Source organism: Neomonachus schauinslandi, chromosome 13 (genome assembly GCF_002201575.2).
Source record: "Neomonachus schauinslandi chromosome 13, ASM220157v2, whole genome shotgun sequence".
In the NCBI taxonomy this organism is placed as follows: domain Eukaryota; kingdom Metazoa; phylum Chordata; class Mammalia; order Carnivora; family Phocidae; genus Neomonachus; species Neomonachus schauinslandi.
This window is the reverse complement of record NC_058415.1, coordinates 60,622,944-60,629,546: the sequence shown is the minus strand read 5'-3', so window position 1 is coordinate 60,629,546 and position 6,603 is coordinate 60,622,944.

Here is a 6,603-nt window from a genome sequence, read left to right as displayed (position 1 = left end):
GGACTCAGAGATAAAATATGTTTTCTACTCATGGGGAACTCACGTCATGATCTCCTGGATTTAACTGATGCTGTGCAACTGAGTCCATGGTGTGTGTGTGTGTGTGTGTGTGTGTGTGTGTGGTGTGTGTGTAAATGAGTGAACGCATGAATGCATGACTGGAGTGGCCTAGAGACCAGAGGCCTAGAGGCCGTGCAGTTCAGGAGTGCTTGGGCCATTGTGCTATAAAACAATTGATTCCATTTAATTGGAAGAGTGTATTTCTAGCAGTCAGAGCGATCCGCGGGGAGAGCCGGCTGCGTTGGTGGGGGTGAGCGCCAACCTCAGGTATACAGGCAGAGGGAAGCAGAACGCAGCGGAGATGCTGCTGTAGAGGGATTTTAAGCTTGCATGATATTTTCTGAACATCAACATTTAGAAGTGGGAAGATTTCACATGAAACCCCAGAATCTTAGCTCTTCTTTAACAAAGTGGAAGGCGTGGCCTCATCGGGCCTGCTGCAGTGCTGTGGGCTGTCCCCTCAGCTCCCGACTGGCACCCCAGCAGCGAGGCTGATTGGCGATGCCATTTCTCACTGCATGTGTGCTGTCGTTTTCTTATTGTAAAAACAAAAACAAACATTTTTCTTATCAGGTTTTCATCAGGAAAGGAAAAATAAGAGACCAAGTCATTTGTTTTAGGCAGCATAGGGCCCGACATATTTATCTGTGGAGGTGAGGACATGTTTACACATTTAAAAGGCAGGGGCTTAACTTGCTTCATTTGTTTTCATTACCAGCCTGGACCCACGACAGCTTGAATGGGCTACATTAGAGTCTTTGGTACCTACTTGTGTGTGGACCTCAGGTCAGATTCTCACCCCGTGGCCACTTCTGTCTTTCAACTCCTGAGAGAGGCAGGACCACTGGAGCAGGCCGTGAGGGTAGTCCTGGCTCTGGGGGTCTGAGGTAGGAAGAAATCCTGCCCAGCGCGACTGCTGTGACTCGCCAGTTACGTGAGAAAATACGGGCCCAGCAGACCACATCTATGCCCTCTGCCCAGGGAAGCCCTTTGGGATATGGCGTCTAGATCACAAATCTTCTGAATTGGCCTCCCTCCCAGCACTTTTCTTCCTATGAGAGGGTTTCTTAGCCCTCCCCATCTTGGCCACATGGATGGCTCTCTGGTTCCATAGGTGTTGTTCAGAAAGTGGGCACACGTTCCAGGTTGGCACATACTCTGAAAACAGCAGGACAAACATCTCCCACAATTCAGATGCCCTTCTTTTGTTCTTGTCACTTCTACTCACATTATATATTTTTATCAGTCATGTCACATGTTGGCTCACACAGAGTTTGTGGGACACCAAGACCTTCAGAATGTTTTTGCATGAATGCTTCTCAAGAGAGTTCTACCTAAACTGAAAATCAGAGACACTGAAGGTTGGACATGGTCCCGGAGGTCGGCTAAGGCCACCTCCCACATATGCAGAAGGAGACCACTTCCTCAAACACCCTGACAGAATGTTTGAATTGAAGCGAGGAGGTTTACCAGACTTGATTTTATATTTGACCCATAGCTCCATTCTTCCAAGAATGGATCTTGATTTTGTAAAAAATCATAACTACTCAATGAGTATACTCACTAATCCCAGTTTGTAGTTGACGCAACTGAGGCCCAGAGGATGTTAAGTAACTTGTTCAGGGTCATAAGCTAATAAGTGGCAGAGCTGAGCTCAACTAGATGCAAATTGTTGAGCAGAGGAGTGGTATGGTCTAGGCTGTACTTTAAGAAGACGAAGCTGTGAGCGCCTGGGTGGCTCAGTCGTTAAGCGTCTGCCTTCGGCTCAGGTCATGATCCCAGGGTCCTGGGATCGAGTCCCACATCGGGCTCCCTGCTCGGCAGGAAGCCTGCTTCTCCCTCTCCCACTCCCCCTGCTTGTGTTCCTGTTCTCGCTGTCTCTCTCTCTGTCAAATAAATAAATAAAATCTTTAAAAAAAAAAAAAAAAGAAGACGAAGCTGTAAGGCCAAGTGGGAGATGGATCAGAAGGGGTCAGCCTAGAGGCTGACAGACCAGTTACAGGCTGTTCAGGCAAGAGATGATAGGAGCTAAGCTAGGCCAGTAGCAGTGGGACCAGAAAAGGGATGGGGACCGGAAACAGCTGGTTTCCAAACATAAAAACTGTAAAAACAAGTGATAAAGAGTTCATCTATTTAACAGAATTATAACTATTAGAAGAAGTCCTTGCCAATAAAATATAAGTGGTTTGTGGTTTGAAGCTGCAACCACATTTGTTATGAAGGTAATTGAAAAAAAAAACCCAATTGGGGGTAATAAGAAAACAGGAAACCACAAGCCTATAACCCCATTATGTGGATTGGAGCTCATCCACATAATAGATGAACCCTGGACCACATTCATCCTCCCCTGGCCCTTCGCAAGACAGATCAACAACTCTGGGACCAAGCTTCAGGCAGAGACAGTCCGGTCTGTTTCCAACCACTTGGTTAGCCATGTGGGACATCGCAAGGACCTGCTGGTTTCAGCTCTGCACTAACTTACCCAGAACAAGCAGTAGTGGAGGAAGTAAGAGGAAGACTTGTTCTAATCTAGAGACTTACAGTTTAGTGGTGGAGAATATTCATGCTGGGGCTGGTCTGTGCCTGGATGAGCCCAGCTCTGTCACTTATGAGCTTATGACCTTGAACAAGTTACTTAACATCTCTGGGCCTTAGTTGTCTTATCTATAAACTGAGATTAATGAGTGTACTCTTTGAGTAGTTATGAAAATTAGAGAGTTGATAAATCTGAAACACTTAAAGGAATATTGGGCAAAGCTGGACAACAATGGGATGGGCTGTTTTGAGGAGAGTATTCCATCACCAGTGTAAGCAGAGCTGAGGTGGTTGTAGGGTTCAGCTTTGGACCTTGAGTTTCAGTGCCAGTGAGACATCCAACTAGGCTTATTGAGCATTATTCATTCTTTTTTCTTTTCTTTTTTAAAGTAGGCTCCACACCCAGCATGGAGCTCAACATGGGGCTTGTACTCACGACCCTGAGATCAAGACCTGAGCTGAGATCAAGGGTTGGACGCTTAACTAACTGAGCCCGCCAGGTGCCCCATTATTCATTCTATTTATTTAATTCCACAAATGTATACTGAGCAGCTATTCTGTACCTGACACTATGGTAGGCCCTGGAGATACTGGGTTGAATCAGACAGTCCCAGCTCTCAAGGACCTGATACTCTAGGACGGATGGGAGGTAGGAATCACCTCTTGTGTAGCAAGTTAAGTGCCACAACACCAGCACATATGAGCTCATAGACAGCCAGGGGAGGGAATCAGGGCAGGCTTCCTGGAAGAGGCAGGAAGAAGCAAGGTCCCCTGGACCATATTCAGGATCTGGGGAATGCAGAGTAGGGAAGATCTGCCCTTGCTGGCCCATGATTAACAGAAGATTTGGCTTCCAGTGGTGATAGTCATTTTCCCCAGGCCCTATACTAAGTGGAATCACTTGGGCCTTCCCACTCCTTACTGCTTCTGGAAAAGAAAATTCTTGTGAGTCTCTAAGATGTTTTCTAAATCTCTTTGCACACACATTTTATTGATCAAGGTTTCAGTATGATGGTTTTGCCTCAATCCCTTTATCTTTTGGTGGAGGGAGGTGGAAATTGAAGTTTCTTCAGAAGGAGGGTCAATCATAACCAAAAGAGACTGCATTTCCTGGATCACTGAATCAAGACAGCTTGAGCCAAGAGGATTGGGCTAATTTCTGTGCTGCTGCATCCCTGTCCCAGACAGTTCCCTGCCTTGGCGTGCTCCTTGACACAGATGTTCTTCTATTGTGAATTTATGCCAACCATGTTCAAAGTGACCACATTAAGGGGTAAAGCCCTGGGGAGTCAGGAGAAAAATTAAAAAAGAAAGCCACACACATGTACTATTTACTCGATAATAAAGACAAATATGTTCACATCCTGTCATCTCAGGCATGAATAATTCCAGTAATGCTCTTAGCGAGGAGGCCCTGTCAGGAAACACTGCCAAGTTTCTCCTTCCCCTTCCTGACTTCCATTCTTGCCTGCCTGTTCTTCAGGCTCTGGTTGTGCTTTCAATTCTTTCTGTTCTTTGTTAATTACCCCTCTTTCAGCCAGGATCACGGCTGGTCTGGGAGAAGAGAGGTACAAAGCGGGAAGAGAGGTAGTCACAGGTTTTTCCAGAGACCGTGAGTGGGGAGAGGCAAGAACACATCCACCAGTCTATTCTCCTGGCCCCTTTTCCTTTTGTGCCCCCACCAAAATGACTCATGCTGGTGTGCTCTGGGCAAGCCCCACAGACTCTGTGACTGTGTGGGATGTACAGATCGGGACATGCACTCTTCCTTTCTCTAAAGGAGGAGTCTCATTTTAGCTTGGTTGAGGTATCAGCTAACAATTCAGACCCAATTTACATGAAACTTGCTAACAAACGTCAGGACGCCGAAGAAGAGGGAGTTACTGGTCAAAGGAAATGCAACAGGTTGTCAAGAGTTACAAAATACTTGTACAGCATCTGAACTATGTATGGTCCATATCCTTCAAATTTGGAATGCTTTGCTGGGTAGAAGGTTCTAGGGGCTAATTATTCTCAAAAGGTTACCTTGGGGAAGAACTGTTACCTTATTCTCCAGAAATACTGCATAGCCTCAGAGGCCCGTAAAGCTACGTAAAGTCTAGAGGGTCATTAGGGGGTTGGCTTTCGAAGTTTGCTGCCCATGAGAGTTATAGTACCCTGACCAATGACATCAGAATTTCTGGGGGTGGGGCCCAAGCATCAGTGTTAAACTCCCCAGGTGCTTCCAGTGTGCACTCAAGTTTGAGAACCTCTGAGCTGGACCCTCACTATTCAAAGTGTGGTTGGTGGAGCTGCAGCCCCACCAGGAGCTTGCTGGAGATGCACATTCTCAGGTCCCACCAAAGACTTACTGATTCTGAATCTGCATTTTAACAAGATCACCGAGTGCATAAAAGTTTGAGAAGCAGTTACTTTCCTGAAGCATTGGCCAGTCTGGCAACAATGGGCCCAAATTCTGTCTTGGCAACTACCTGCAGGAGCTGGGTGGTAGCTGCCCCCTTTAAGAGGAGATTCGACACTCAGTTTGCCTGCGTCTCACACCGAGTTAGGTTCATTACCTTCCATCACCTGGCTGGGCCCAGTCAGAATTTGAGTTGTTTTAAAATTTATTATAAAATAAAGTTTACCATTAGTAACATGTAGTGCATTCACAATGTTGTGCAACTCTCACCACTGTCTAGTTCCAGAACATTTCATTACCCCAAAGGAAACCTCATATTTATTAAGCAGTCACTCACTCCCCAGCCCCCTCTCTCCTCAGCCCCTGGCAACCATTAATCTGGTTTTCTGTCGCTATGACTTTGCTTATTCTGGATGTTTCATAGAAGAGGAATGCATAATGTTTTTCAAGGTTCATCCATGTTGCAGCATGTATTGGTACTCTTCCTTTTTTGGCTGAATAATATTCTTTTGTATGGGCATATCTCATTTCATGTATCCATTCATCATTTGATGGATATTTGGGTAGTTTTAACCTTCCGGTTACTGTGAGTAGTGCTGCTATGAACACTTGTGTGCAAGTTTTTGCTTGAATACCTGTTTTCAATTCTCTGGGCTATGTGGAATTGCTGGGGCAGAGTTTTAGAACCTGGCACACTGAGGTTTCACACCAGTGTTCAATGGGTAAAATTTGAGCAGCACAACCTAGTGGTTCTACTCTATTGAGTGTGTGTGTGTGTGTATATATATATATATATTTTTTTTAAGCTGGAGAACATTGTATAAAGCAGAATGGAACTGCTGACTCATGTGATAATTCTATGTGTAACTTTTTGAATAGCCAAACTGTTTTCCATAGCAGCATTTTATATTCCTACCAGTCATATTTGAGGGCCCCAATTTTTCACATTCTTGCCAACACTTGTTATTGTGTTATTTTTTTACCCCTTAATTCTAGTCATCCTAGTGGTGGTGAAGTGGTATCTCACTCTGCTTTTGACTTGTATTTCCCTAATGAGTAGTGATGAATATCTTTTCATGTGTTTGTTGGCCATTTGTATATAGTCTTTAGAAAAATGTCTGTTTAAGTCCTTTGCTTATTTAAAAACTGGGTTGCCTTTTTGTTATTGAGTCATAAAATTTCTTTATGTATTCTGGATACTAGGCCCTTTTCAGATACAGGATTTGCAAATATTTTCTACCATTCTGTAAGTTATCTTTTTCACTTTCTTGATGTTCTTTGATGTACAAAAGTTTTTAATTTTGAAGTCCAATTTATCTATTTTTTTCTTTTGTTGTTTATGCTTTTCGTGTTATATGGAATTTGAGATTTTGTCACTTGGACAAGGTCAATGGATAGGAAGAGGAAGGGATCTGAGGGGAAAGGGAACAGGGATTTCTTGAGGTCTCCATCTCCAGTTCAACCAGAAGATCTGAGCATTTATCTGCTTTATATAATGTTCTCCAGCTTAAATATATATATATAATTAATAGATTAGAACCACTAGGTTGTGCTGCTCAAATTTTAACCATGGAAAACAACTGTGAAACCTCGGTGTGTCAGATTGT